Source organism: Sylvia atricapilla, chromosome 7, assembly GCF_009819655.1.
Source record: "Sylvia atricapilla isolate bSylAtr1 chromosome 7, bSylAtr1.pri, whole genome shotgun sequence".
Taxonomy (NCBI): domain Eukaryota; kingdom Metazoa; phylum Chordata; class Aves; order Passeriformes; family Sylviidae; genus Sylvia; species Sylvia atricapilla.
The window spans coordinates 35,428,080-35,443,333 of NC_089146.1; the positions used below are offsets into that span (position 1 = coordinate 35,428,080).

General features: G+C 42.7%; 1 long non-coding RNA gene across 1 annotated transcript; it reads left to right on the plus strand.

Moving 5' to 3' along the window:
* Window positions 1-1,128: 1,128 nt before the first annotated feature.
* Window positions 1,129-13,340, plus strand: LOC136363872 (uncharacterized). The gene is made up of 7 exons (XR_010744077.1): window positions 1,129-1,223; window positions 2,289-2,437; window positions 3,000-3,172; window positions 4,520-4,620; window positions 10,628-10,730; window positions 12,090-12,192; window positions 13,198-13,340. It is a non-coding gene; the product is annotated as an uncharacterized lncRNA (long non-coding RNA).
* Window positions 13,341-15,254: the final 1,914 nt, after the last annotated feature.

Sequence of the window (15,254 nt, forward strand, 5' to 3'; positions counted from 1 at the left end):
CTAATTTTCATTTCCACCATCCCTACGCAAGGAAATGTCATGTCAAAAGATCAAGTAGATGCTTGCTCCTTGCAGGTGTGGCAGATTACTACCTCATCCCTGTAAAACTTTAATTTTTGCTTGGGGAAACCAGAAAAGGAAGAGAAAAGCAGCACTTCTCTTATCTTCCCTTATGTCCTGTAGCATGTAAAAGTCTGAGACCAGAACACCTGCTTGTCCTGTAGGCATATGAAAAGAAACTGCATTTCCTTTAGGGCCTTTAAAACTTTTTGAGACATAAGTCTTCCCGAACATTTTTGAGAAAACACTTTAAAGAATTGCAAAAGCAAACTGGAGTAACCCAAAATTGCACCAAATTTGTTATACAGAATTCATCTGGAGGAAAAAATTGACCTCGAAAACGCTTTCAGTGAAAAGCTTGTAAAACAGGGCTCAGGAAGGTTGTCCAGCCTTGTTACACTTGGCGTGTGAATAATCATGAAGAGGTGCAGATCTGTAGATTTGGGATCCCAGCCTAAGATGTTCAGCCTGTATGTGTTGGTCTGTTTCCATGGATTGGGATGGAGCAATGGCTCCTTACTCCAGCCCGAGATGGATGATCCCTCTCTCCACCGGCTGTGGAGGAGGCTTAGGGAGACTCTCCTCCCTAAGCCAGAGCTGGCCTTCCTGAGCTGTGTCTTACTAAGCATTACAGAGCAGGATCAAGGTCTTTATCTACTTCACGACTGCTCAAAGTTTCTTTTCATCCAACGTTTATTCAGAGTATAAGCAAACATTTTATTTCTGCTTCCAGCTTTCCTCGGGCTGCCAGCAGCGCAGCACAAGGTACATATTTCCCTGTCTCTGCAAGGGCTTTTTATTTGGCCTAGATACACATCTGTAAGTATTTTACCCTCTAGTATATTCATATACACTGTAAGTCAAAGGAGCTTAAGTTTTCACTTCTTGCATTGCATTGCAATCACTCTGTTCCATGGGGTGCTTCCGATGTGTTGCATCTCAGCAGCCTCAGGCCTTCTCTAAGTCACTCTCCCAACCTTCCCAGCAAGCAGGAACTGAAACTGTAGTGAAAGATTAGTGTAGGATACTCAAAACCTAACCACAGTCTCTTCTACCTCTTTTCCTATTCCAGTCAATCCTTGTTTTGAGGATCACATCTGTATTTCCTGCCTGAGGGAAGTCTGTCAGTGTGATGGAGTCTCAGCATCACTCAGCAGGACCTGGTGAGGAGCCAGCGTTTGGGCTTGGCCCATCACAGTTCTGGTTTATCCTTTATAATTCCAACCCTGTGAGTATGAGCTTAGGAGCTGTGTCAAAATTTGTGAAGGCTCTGTTTTGTGTACATACCTTAGGTTAGGGCACTTCAGCATTGTTAGAGTGTTGGTTAGACTTGATAAACTCAGGGCTTGCATCTAACTTTAAGGATTTTGTGATTCCAGAAGTGTAATTCTTAAAGAGAATGAACTTTCAGCTTTAAGGAATACATTGCCACAGGTTGCTGGCTGCAATTGAAGTATTTAATTACATATACATATGTAATATATGTATGTGTTTATGTCAGGAAATATTTAGTAGAATCTGGTGATTTGAAAAGGGAAAGATTTAAAAATAGTGCCTGAAGGGGCTCTGGAAGAGCTGGAGAAGGACTTGGGACAAGGGAAGGAGGGACAGGACACAGGGAATGGCTTCCCACTGCCAGAGAGCAGGGCTGGGTGGGAGATTGGGAAGGAATCAAAGGGTGCTGAGGTGCTATGAGGGTGCTGAGGTCCTGGCACAGGTGCCCAGAGAAGCTGTGGCTGCCCCTGGATCCCTGGAAGTGTCCAAGGCCAGGTTGGACAGGGCTTGGAGCAACCTGGGATAGTGGGAGGTGTCCCTGCCCATGGCAGGGGATGTTTTTTTCCAACACTAGTAATTTTTTGATTCCATGAAAATACAAGTTGTTTCCTTCTCTACCTGCAATATGAGTAAATACACCTGCTAAGAAATACGGTGGTATTGCAATGATTTTCTGGTAATGTGTCCTCCTCAAGGATTTTTGTAGGGCAAGAAAAGAAGAAATATTCATTCTTGCTCCGTAGAACTGAATCAAAACCTTGTTGTTACCACCTGTGAGAGGACAGAACCCCAGTTGCTCTATAAGTGAGAGACCAGTGGTTTCTTTTTGTTTCTGGTTATTATTTATAAATTCTGAGCAAGCAACTTTGTTTTGAGACTAAACTCATTCGCAACTTGCGAATTTTTTTGACAATGCATATGTTCATGCTTCACATTTTGTCATCTCCTTTCAGGAGACTACACGAATTTCCATCATTTCACTTGGAAAAAATTTCTGATAGTTGGGCAAAACTCTCTTAGAAAAAGACTAAGAAGCTCATGGAACAAGCAGAAATATTGGATGGGACACGAGACAAATCTAAATTTTAAAACTAAGGAAGAGGTAATCAAAGTTTCACTCTCACAAACTGTGGTTTCTTTTAAGAGGTTGAAGACAAGTGGTTGTGGCAGGTCAGGTTATCACGTTGTGCTATAGTTAGAACTCTGGACTGGCTCTGTGCTGTTGTTTGTTGAGATGACTAAGTTGTCATTTTTAATTAGCTTTATGCTCCTCTCAAAGGCTAATTACTTCACTTTTTATCAAGAACACTTGATTGGTAATGACAAGGGTGCCATGGTTACGTATTTTTAGAGAATTCCCCAACCTGCACCATTATGTGATTTCCTGTTCCCCCTGGATCCTTTGCGCAGTAAAGCCTTCAGTAAAAATAATGGTTAAGAAAAATGAAAGTTTACTGAAGATATTGGTGGAAAAAAAAGTATCTCTTGATTTCTTTTTAGCAGGAAGGCCACTGCTAATGTATTCACTCGGTGTAAAAGCCATTATGTTTTTAGTTTACCATCCCATCAGTGACACTGATGTTGTTCTGTAACCTTCACTGAAGTTACCTTGGACAAACTGAATTTGAGACCTTCCTTTTCTCCCCCCTCTCATTTGTCTATAGCTGTAAATCTCCCCTGGTCGTCACTGAAATCAGGGCTGACTGAACTGCATCCTTATTTCCAAGTGTGGGTATTGCACAGTCACACACCAACTTTCAGACAGGGTTCACCACCTTTTTTCTACCAATACTGGCTTAGAAAGCCCTTGAGATAAACGTGGGAGGTGCAGTCACAGGTGAGATCTCTCTTTTCTTTGTCAACCTGTAGATTGCTGTAATCTGTCCTTGTTTGGAGCAGCAGCAGCCCAAAAAGTGATGTTTCTGTGAAGGCTCCCTCAATGAGGGGAGAGACAGTAATGGGAGACATAAATACTCCCCTGACATTTTTTACAAATACAGTTATACCCAGAGAATGGCTGCCTTTCTCCTGTTCATAAATACACGTCAGATATGTGGTAAACCAAATTCTCCCAGGAGCTTGTCCTGGAAGAGGGAAAGACAATGATTTAGAGTCTACATCTGCAGTCTGAGCTGCTTTGGTACCTGCTGCTGGAGAGAATTCCCTGCACCAACAGCCTGCCCATGCTGGGCTTTGAGCTCTTCCCAAAGCAGAAGCCCAGGGGAGCCTGATGCTATTCCTGACCCACTGGAAAGGCAAAGAGGGGACAGCCACCACCTCCCACTTCAGGTGGGAAGAGACTCCCTGGTGACAGCAGTCACCTGGTGACTCCCTTGTCACATTCTCCAAAATGTACTGAGAGCAGGATCAGAGGTGAGACCTTCCTGAACTGAAGGTTGGTATGGTGGGGTGCTGGGGTGGCACACGTGTATGCCCAAGCTGCCAGGAGGAGCTCCTGAAGGATGTGTTTGGCTGGGGAAATGTCCTCAGTGGCAGGAACCAGCTGAGGGACATCTCTGGAACCAGGCAGCTGGAGATGTGGAGATGTTCTGGAGTGAAGGCTCACACAGTCCCTGTGTTTTGACATTCTCCTTCTCAGAGCCAGACAGGGAATGTGGCAGCTCCAGCCACTGCAGCAGTGTAGCGTGAATCTTGCAGTCTACGTGCAAAAAACACCTTCTTTACTGAGCATCTCATCTCCTTAATGAGCCACGAACACATCTAGGACTCCAGCAACTAAAGTCAGGTCTCTCTGCTTCTTACTGATGTCAGCACCAAGGAGGAAGGAGAGAGAGACAGGTAAGGTAGGCTGGCAACCTCTCTGGGAAAGAGGGATTTGGTTCCCTGCTTCCTCTGCTGCCAGAAAAATAGACAGGGCTGGATCCTAAAGGTATCAAATGCCTAAATCCTATGGAGTTCAATGTAAGCTAGTGGCTAAATGCTGTGGGGATCTGGGTTTAGTCTGGGTATACCTCAACCCTTCATCTGTCCTGTAAGTGGATTCTTTCCCGTAAACAGTAAAGCAAAATAATACATACATTATGGAAAACAATGTGTCTATCTATTGTTATCTTTAAATATATATATATATGAGCAAGACATAATTATTTACTTTTTTTTTTTTTTTTTTTTTTTTTTTTTTTTTTTTTTTTTGTGCTGATTGAGTTATAGGTTTCAATTTTAGAGAGAAATGCTCATTGGTGAACACATTGTTGTATTCCCCAGCTGTAATCAGGATAGAGTTTCCTCTCCAGAAGTTCACCAAGGGCAAGGATCAGCAAGAAGGTAAGGTAAAGGTTCGACTTTGAGGAGTCAGATTAATAATATACTTTCCTCAATGCAAAGCTGAGCCTGTTTCACTTTCAGGCTAACTTTCAGCATCTCTGATTTCTATGTGGTGCCTTGCTTCCAGTATAAATAAATGATCCCACATTCCGTCATGATAACATATGCTCATGCAGAGCTCAAAATTAGAAGGAATATGAAGTGTTCTATTAATTGCATGAATGTTGATTGTTAAAATCATGTGCTAATTGGTAATATCTGTGTGCAGTAGGTTCCTGCAATATGTGTTAGATTACATTAACTGTGCTCGTGACTCAGATATCAGCATTATGCCTTTCGTAGAGGAGCTTTTTTAGACTTTGTGTAATTAGGTTCTATAGATTATCAGTGTAGAAAAATTAGTAGAAGGCTGTGTAAAGGGCATGTGAAGTTAGAGGCAGGAGGAATACTGAGCTTGAAAGATGCATCTGCTCCTCTTTCTCATGGTGTGCTTTTCCTCACATCCTGTCCAAAGTAATTCTCTCTGTGTTTGTCTTGAGGTAATTCCCATGGAATCAAGCACCTCACTGCCATGGTGACTACATCTGGAAGTTGCCATCTTTTTAGAGTGAGCTTTCTCATTTTTCAGTCTTTTCCTTTGCCTTCCCCAGGCTTTGATCCAAGAAGCACTCAGGTACACTGCAGATAAATGAGATTATGGCTGTACTCACCTATCAGTGGGGCAGCTGAGCACAGTCAGCAGCACGACTCTCCTGTACCAGATGTGCTTCCTCTCCATTCCTAATCCCTGGGGAAAAATTCATATGGATCTGTTTTGTTCACTGATGTTTTAATTTTATTGAGTGCCACGAGTATTTAATAAAATAGGCAAGGTAAGAGGGACTGGGGCTTGGAGCTCAATGTGGGGAGATGTGTTTTTGAGGAATGTGGTGGGTATTTCCCCTCTGTGTGTGACACTCAGGAGGGCTGAGCTCCAAACTCACCCAGATCTGGGACTTTTCATCAGGAATGTAGTGACAGGACAAGGAGTGCTGGGTTCAGACTGAAAGAGGAGAAATTTAAGTTGGATATATGGAAAAAAAATCCTTTCAGGTGAGGGAGGTGAGGGTGGTGTGGTCATGGCACAGGGCACCCAGAGAATCTGTGGCTTCTCCTGGATCCCTGGAAGTGTCCAAGGCCAGGTTGGATGGAGCTTGGAGCAACCTGCCTCACTGGAAGGTGTCCCTTCCCATGGCAGGGGTGGGAACTTGATGATATTTAAAGTCCAACCCAGATCATGCAAGTTTTCATATTTTCAGAAAGGAAGACTGAAAATTTAAAAAATAATTTTTTTTTAAATTATTTAGAGAAACATCAGGCAGATTTTTCTGTTGTTAAGAAAAAAAAACCAAAACAACATACTTTAAATGTTTCATGGGTTGCATTGAGAAAAAATGTTCAGAATTGAACTCCTAACTAGCATAATTTTAATTCATTTTTACAGTGGACCAGCTTGGTAATGATGCAATGAATTAAAACAGGTTGTCTGAGAGGAAAAATGGATGCAGTTTTGGTAAAGAGATCATTTACACAAGTGTTAGAAGTCTTGAGTCTTATCAGGGCTGTTGCTCTAATATCTCTTGATTTACTGATCTTGAAACAGGCAAAACCTCACGGGTTCATGAGCTTAATGTTAAGGCACACTTCATCAGTTGTCCTGAGAAATGCAAAGGTTTAGGAGGAAATCAGTTTTAGCCCCCATCCAAAATGTTGACACTGAATCAAACAGAGCATGAACTATATACACAGTTTTAATTAAAAGAAAAACTGACAAATTACCAACATTCTAGTGTTCAGAAGATGGTTATCTGTTACAGAAATATGTTTTCTAATGCACATGCTCTCATACATGAAATAGTTTCTAGATTTATTTTATTATAATTGTAAACTATGGCACAAACACTTAATCTTACCTACTTAAAAAATGTAAAATGTTTTCCAATTTCTTAGCAAGTCTCCTTCCTCCCCTCACTTCTGATTCCCAAAGTGATGCATTGAAAAAAGATGAAAAAATTCAGTAGACAAGATGACCACTGGAAATATGTGGAAAAGCTAAAAAATAAAAAGAAAAATGAACCAGAAGGAAGTTGCTTACTGATTTTTAAGATAAAAAAAGTTAATCTAAAATGACTATCAAAGATTAACTGTCAAATTAAGTAGATAGACACACAGTGGTCACTGGCTACCTGGGGGAACTAACTGTTAAATTGCTTAGTTCAGTGCACACAATCTGCAAAGAGATCAGCCTCTGTGGAAACTCTGCATATTCCAGGGAAGGTGAAGGAGCTCCCACGAGGACCCAGCCACTGGTGGGAGCATCTGGAGCAAACAGTGTGTGTGTTTCCAAGGAGGTAAAAGTAAACTGGGGAACAGAGCAAGTTGTTACTCCATAGGGAATAATAAAAATCAGTTTTTCCTCATTTCCTTTGGACTGCTTAAAAAATTAGCCAAATATTTGGAGAGCGACTTTTCACATGGGCATGGAGTGATAGGGCAAGTGGGAATGGTTTTGCACTGACAGAGGGCAGGGTTACATTAAATGTTAGAAAGGAATTGTTCCCTGTGAGGGTGCCAAGAGCAGCTGTGGCTGCCCCTGGATCCCTGGAAGTGCCCAAGGACAGTGGAACAGTGGAAATATTGGGAGAGTGGAAACTGTCCCTGCCCATGGAAAGGGAGTGGAATGAAGTGGGCTTTAAAGTCCTTTCCATGCCAACGATTTCTGGAGTTCTGTGATCTGGCAAACCCAGTTCCCCATCAGCCCATGGAGCCAGGGGCAGGGGAGAGGTGCTGAGACCCCTCTGCCAGGCAGGACCCTGCCACTCTGAGCTCTGCCTTGTGCACGGCCAGGAGAGCTCTGCAGCACCCAGGACTGAAGGACACCACCAATTTAATGGAGACAAAGAACACAGTGCTGCTCTTTCCCCATTATTCGTTGTCCCACTGTTGAAGCAGCAGGGCTGGCAGCCTGGCAGGGGATGTCACTGCACAGCTTACTGTCCCCCAGAGCCACTCTGGAGCATGGCTGAGGTCCAGGAGGGGCTGTGGTGACCCAGGCAATCTGATAACTGGGCTGTGGTGAGGAGGGCAGGCTGACTCTGACAGCAGCAACAGGGGCTGGTGGTTCCTGGATGCTCCAGAAGTTCTGGTGCAGGGAGAGGAGGAAGGTCTCACAGCAGGAACCTCTTCCCAGTGCTGTTCTCACCAGTTTGCAGAGCTGCATCTTCCACAGGTGTGCTAGAAACACTTTTGGAAACCAGTGCAGCTTCCCCAGAGCCTCCAGGGCCAAAATTGATCCTAGGGCTCACTCCTGGCTTTTGTTTTTTCGTGGGCTCTGTGTGCAGCCCACAACATGAGCATCAGGGTGAGCTGGAGGCTGTTCCTGCTTGACCATGCATTGCACTTTTCTGGCCATTTTTAAAAGATTTTTTTTTTTTTGTGACCTATGAGACCACTGGAGTGGCAGAAATTATTTCTGCCCTCCCTTTAAGAGCTGTATTTCCCTGCTGTTAATTTACCCCATTAAAAAACCCCTTAAATATATACTGTGAAAAATGTTATGCCTACTTAAGCAAGACGGTTGCATGTAATAGTGCGCTGTAAAGCAATCTGAAATGTTTATTGTCTGTTCCGCAAATGCAGTTTTATTTCTTTTTTGCAGTTTTTGTATCTACAGGACTTTCTTCACTATAAAAGATTCCAAACAAGTTTTTCCCTTTCCCTGCAAACAGAGTCATTATTTGTCCAGCAGATCCTCCTGTCAGTGCAAATACAGATTTTATTTTTTTTTTTACAAAACTTCCACTTTCCTAAACTTTTTCCAGTTAAAAAAAAACATTGTATAAATCAATAGCAAGCCTTGATATGATAGGCTTTAGAGGGCAGCCTGACTTCCAAAGGAGCAGATAATGTTAAACAAAATGTCTTTTGTAAAGGCTTAAATAGGAAATCAGGAAGAGAAAAGGAAAAAAAAAAAAAAAAAAAAAAAAAAAAAAAAAAAAAAAAGGAAGAAAAAAAAGCCAAGGTTAGGGGGTGGTAAAGATGTTGCTGCTGGATCTAACTCCAGAGACACAATGTGTATTTCATTGCCACGAATAAACTGTATCCAGGGAACCAGCAAATGAAAAAGTGAGGACAGGAGATATCTTATTTTTGTTGTTTGTTTCCAAAGAGTCCACCCCCACATAGGTCACTTGGAATTCATTTGTCTACATCCTGGACTGCACGTAGGGGGAGAAAAAAAAAAAAAAAAAAAAAAAAAAAAAAAAGGCAAAAAAAAAGCCTGGGATCTGAGAAAGAGGAATGCGATAGGGCATGGGAATCACAGCGTCACGGTGGTCACCAGAGCATAGTTTGGCTCGTCTTAAAACAAGCAAGCACCGTCGGACCTCTGTAAGAGCAGCAAACGGGCCGTGCTATCAGGCTACCTATCAGAGCCTGAATGCTTGAGAAAAAGTGTGTGGGATTTCACCCGGAGCCTGGGGCGTTGCAGGGCTCTTGGAGCTGCTGCTTTCCTCTCCACATCCAGGACTACTCGGTGACCTCGGCAACAATCCAGTGTACTGTTACAGTTCATTTCAATAATTAAACAGTTCAGGGATGGCAGGGCTTTCTTGTTGTCAATAGAAAATCAGGGCTGCAGTTGGGTTTTTTTATTTTTTTTCCCCCCTTCTCTTTCTCCCTTTCCCTCTGCTGAAATCCAAAGTGTTTGTTTTTAATTATATTAGCTAGAGACAATTAATTTCACAATCCGAACAGGGAAAAGAAAAAACGCGTTTTGCGAGGACTGGCAACTGGTAAATGCAATTATTATTGTAGCACATTTTCAAAGGAAGAGATCCCAGCTCCAACAAAGTCATATGTATAAAATTTCAGTCATAGAATATAGTCTCAAACAGCAGATTTACTCTGCAAGAGATGGGAACTGCTCTCCCATCTGGAGCTATGTTCTGTTCATGCCACGTGGACCCATTTGATACCCGCTCTGGAAAAAAAAAAACCCAGGCAGCAAAACAGAGCCCTGTCCATCAGCTCCTCCAAGGAGCTGCCTGATGTGCCCCTTTAAACTTGCCTGACGTAGAGATGATTAATACTAGCCCCTTTTTAAGCACAGCCTCTCAACAACAACTTAGGAAAAAAAAAAAAAAAAAACCCTTTTCTGTGCAAACGGCAGCATTTACATTTCTGCTGCCGGAGCAAAAATTAAAAAAAAAAAAAAAAATAAATTCAACTTTATGTCTTGCAAAATTTCCTACAATTAAAAACCTATTTTTTTTGAGGCTCTGGCTGTGCCCCTTTCATTGCCCATCTGGCAGCCTCCCAGCTGCTCCCTGGCTGACTCCGTGCTCTGCCACCAGTGTGGCTGGAGCTGCCACAATCCCTGTTCCCTTGTTCCCAGCCTTGGTCCTGCAGGACTGTCAGGCTGCAGCCTGGCCTCACTTACACTGATTTACTTTTATGGGATTCAGTCAAAAATGCTGCGAATTTACACCATGGCAGAATTTAACTCTTTGGGTCAGGAGTGCTGGTAGGGTTCAGGTCCCCAGGGAATGTTTTCTGCTGGGGCTGGTGACAGCCATGCCAGCTCCTGCTGTCACACTCCCATTCCTGAGTTACACGCCTCACAGAGTTTTACCTGTTCCCATTTCCTACCAGTGTCACTGATATTAAAATATTTAACCAAAATACACTGAGGCATCCCTCCCTTGGAAGAGGTATCTGACATCCTTATTCCCAGGGAACAGTGTTTCATTTCCCAAATAGCTGAATCCTTTCAGTGGGGCGGCTGCAGAGGGAAGAGCAGATCCACAGAAGGGTTTTGGCATAGCTCTGCTTAAATTGTAGGCCTGGTAGGTTATTTTAGCTTGAGTCAGGAGCTGGTCTTTGCAGCCTGCATGGAGAAAGTCGGACATGGTGGATGGGGGAAGCACAGCTCTGGGAATCTAACCAGGAAAATGTTTTTGTTCAACAGTTCAAAGCGTCCTGAAGGAGGAAGGATCCACTCCTTGGCTCTGCAGTGGGTCTCCCTTTCCTGGTGCAGGATCCTGAGGAACTCCAAGCATCCCCTTCACTGTGTGAGTACCATCCCAGCCCACAAAAAACCCAGCTCCAATGCCATGACTTTCCAGAGGGCCCCCAGCCCTATAACTGTTTTAAACCAGTAAAAGGGTTTTTTTACTGTTTTAAACCAGTAAAAGGGAAACCTGCATGGGTGGGTTGAATCCTTATTGAAGCAACCCAGGAAAGCAGAAGCTTGACTTCACAGACTCACATAATGGATTCGTTTGGAAAGAACCCTAAAGCTCACCTTCTCCCATCCTGTCTGCGATGGCTGGGACACCTTCCACTAAACCAGGCTGCTCCAAGCCCTGTCCAACTTGGCCTAGTATCTTCTGCCAAGATATTGATGGACAGCAGCTCTTGTGGGATATGGGTGGTGGTAACCTTTATTTCCACGCCCCTTTTTGATGCTGCCAAAACTTTTTACGTTAAAATAATCAACAAAAAAGTAGTTTATGGGTTCCAAGCACCAAGTGACAGCTGTCTGAGGGTTATTTTCTCTATTAAAGGTCTAAAGCAGGAGTTAAACACTGATCTGGCTTTAAGGCTGCAGGTGAGCTGCTCAGCTTGGCCTTTGCAGTTCACACCTCCAAGCCTGACAGACCTCTCACCTCTTAATTTTTGGACTTGATGATCTTAGGGGTCTTTTCCAGCCTTAATGATTCTGTGACCTGCCAATCCAGCCCTTGGAATGAGGAGGTAGAAACATTCCCTGTGCACACAGGGAATTTGCAAAGTGGAGAAGCAGCTGCTAAAGGCGCAGACACTTGTGGTGGAGCTGCTCTTGACTTCCAGGAGAGCTCCCCAGAACCTTGCAGAGCCATTTTAATCTATACCAACACCAGAGGGACCAGCTTTGCCCTTTGCCTGTGTCTCTGATTCCTATGCTTGCTCTTTTTTTTTGGCGGGAGGAGAAAACCTTGCAAAGCTGAAATGAAATATTAAGCCTCATTCTTTCCAGGTAAGTGCATGCCAAATCTCACAACGATGTTGGCAGGCTCCCAAAGTTGCAAAATAATGAAGAAAACATTGAGTTTAGGACTCTGTGCCCATTTTAGCAACATTCCTTGTAAGTGCAATTAAAGCTGCCACTGATTTGACCTCAGGAAACACAGCAAATATACACTGGAGTGCTAAAAATCACCTTGAAAGGGGATTGAAGTATGCCCACAACCTTGTTCTTAGAAAAAGAATAAATAAATACTTTATTTAAGGACCGTTGGAGTCCTCATCTGCACATCCATGGTAGGTCAGGCCTGTCAAGCCCAGCAGGAGCTGAGGTGCCTGGGATTAAAAGTAGCTTTGAGCACCTCTTGGGGTTATGCTGAGCTGACTTTGTCTATGGACATGTTATTTAACTCTCATTGATATAGATTTTGCCCACATATGGACCACCTGGGAGGGCACCTTCCCACAAGGCAGATCCAAATTTTGTCTGCAGGATGGGACAAGAAAACAGTGTAGAGATGAATGAAGGTAGTTTAAGGACATTTGTGTCTTTCTGCCACTTGGTATTACCATTATTGATGAATACTGTTGTTGCAGGGAGAGGTCTCTCAGTGGGAAATCACTTTTTTTGTTATCCTTTGGTCTCCACTATCCTATTTTTTGCAGAAGTTACTCATGACAGATGCAACTTTCCTGGCTCCAGAGGTAGTGAAAATAAAACATAATGCATTACAATATGTTATGAGAAATGAAATATGGAATTCCCACACTGTAAGGCTGTTCTAGCTATAATAGGCTGAAACCAAAGGTTTTGAGCTCTTATCCTTGAGGATATTGCACAGTAAGGTAAAATGTCTCAGAGGAAAAGCCAGAGTCACTGTGGTGGCCTCATGCAGACCTGTAGAAGATTGATTTCAATGATTTATTGTTCAAATCCATTTCCACCTATAAGGCAAAGGAAGGAGATTCACTTTTCCTCCATTTCAATATTTTTTTAGGCTACAAAAGAGAACAGCAGAAACACAAAAGCCCCTGGTGGCACCAGCAGGAATGTTGCTGGTGCATCTGTGGGTGACACAGACTGTCCACACTTTTTTTCCTGACACAGTTCTCTAATTCAGTTCAGAAGAATGACATGAGTTGCCTGAACATCTGTTAGAAACTACAGCTGAGAAAAAAAAAAATTCTCCTTGGGACACACTGTGGAGCAGGAGACTTGAACCTACTGCCATTGGTTTCAGTGGTAGGGGCTCAGACCCGCTGACCTCTGGTTGTCCCCTTAAAATAGACTGGGAAACCAGAATTTTATAGTTAGGTGGTTATTTCTTCTGGAGCCAGGAACTGTAATCCTAATGACATGATTACAGCACTGAAAAGTGATCTAAAGTAATAAAACAGAGGATATTTACCTTGAGGACAGTTGTGTTTTGTTATATATTTAAGAGAAATAACATACTTGGCTAAAATACTTTTAACACATGGATTTTTTTTTTGATTGGGGATTTTATTTTTTTTTTTTTTAAACATGTAAAGGTTTCCAAGCAGAGTGACTCATGAGAGCAACACTCCAATTCCTGTTTCGTGAGCTGACTCCGTAGATGTGAGCAGAGCTGCTGGGAACACAGGACCTGCTGCAAAAATATTCCTACTTATTAAACAGCAACTTGAACTTTGTAGTGCTTCAGATTTATTCATATTTTCAGGGTTTTTTTCCTATCCTTCTGGTTGTGATAAATTTTATTGACAGTGAATAGGAATTTATTATTGTTTGCTGATGGCTGGGCAAAGTATTCACCAGGGGTAAGGCTGAGACATGGAAATAAGACTGGGCAAAGACTTTTGATCTACAGGTGCCTGTTTCTGTTGCTGCACTCCATGTAATCACTTTTGAAAGCCTGGATAGCTCCATCTTGGGGTAACTGAGGTTTCCTGACTCCATTCCTGCAGTGAGGAGGCACCACAGCCTCAGTTCTCTGTTGATTGAAGACTTTCTCCTACTTTGCATTGCAAATATATGTATGACTAATTCAAACCCACTGGCTTTTTCCTACTTTTTTTTCTCTCCAGTTTTCCCTTTAGCTGAAATAATGTTTCCTTCTCCTAGACCTTGAGAGAGCAGTAAGTGCACTAACAGTGAGCAGGTTTTTTTGGAGCTTCAGCTGAACTGAAGCCGTGGTGTTGGGTGGAATGAAATTAAGGATCTTTACGATAGATCACAGTTCATTAAGTTTTTCCTAATTTTCCATGTATCTCTGGTTTTCTACTTCTGTCTAGACTTAGTGTATGTACTTGAACTCTGGATTTAGCACCTGGCTAGATCCTACCAGCCTTCAGAAAGTTTTGCCCCAGTTTATTCAACAAAAATAAAAAAAAAGCCCCCAAGCACAATCAGAAACCACAAGAAAAACATGAAAAAGTCTGATTTATGCTGGATATCAGAGGAAAACATCTCATCTCCTCTGATATGCAATCTATGAATGTAGAAAATTTTGGCTGACTCATGAGAGTCCCAGAATGGCACTAGATGTTGACAGATAGATTAAGAGGATCTAAGCAAATTTTTTTGTACCAACGCAGAGGCAGGGGAGATATGTTCATTAGTTGTTGGTGAAATTACTGAGAGCGCTGGAATAAAGTTTGGTAAACTTTTTACCTTCCCTAATCACGGGCTTACCTGGGTCACAGGCATTAGTCATGGATATTCATTGCAAACTGCAAGCTCATAAAAGACAGCATATGGCAGCCCCGAATTTCTTGCTATATAAAGTTAAATTCACAGTAATAACATCTGTGCAGAATTTAGAGCCCCACCAATTAAAGTGAGGTCAACGCGCTGAGGCGGAGAGATTGATGGCATTCTGCAAATCTTAAACGACAAGTTAAATAGGTATAAAATAAACAAACAACTTTATTTCTTATTAAAGAGCAGACGAGCGGGGTGAGAATGCTGAGTGCTCAGTAATGAGGGCCAAGAGGAGGAAGGCAGTGCTGTGGGTTGTGGCTGGGGTGGTACTGAGCAGCGAGGGGTGCACATGGAGCAGGCTCTTGTTGCCTTTTTCTTGCTGGCATAACAAATAAAAACTGCTGGGCAGGACCCTGAAACCCCAACCTGTGAAACTCAGGCTGCAAAAGTATTGAAAGAAGAAGGGGAAGACACATGAGGAGTGGCTGAAGTCATTTGGTTTGTTCAGCTGGAGAAGAGACTCATCCTGGTCTACAACTTCTTCAAGAGGAGAAGAGGAGGGACAGCTAACAGCACAATTCTGGGTATAAGCAGGAACACCTGAATTATAACTTAGCTTCTGGATTGTTTGTTTTTCTTAAATGGGTGATGTAACTTTTCTGAAGTGATTTCTGCCTTAAGTTTTCAGTGTGTGATGCAATATTTGCAGGAAGAAAGAGTTAAGTTGCAAGTGGTGACTAAAATTACCACAGCTGGGCTGACCCCTCCATGGAGCTCTTCCTTTGAGTCAGTTTGTTGTGTTGCACTTGAAATTTAGGAATTCCTTGTCCATAAAACCAAAACTACTGGAGAAAACTTCCTGTTAAAAAAGGTGGGATTTAGTAGGTACTTATCCAAATCTGCAAGT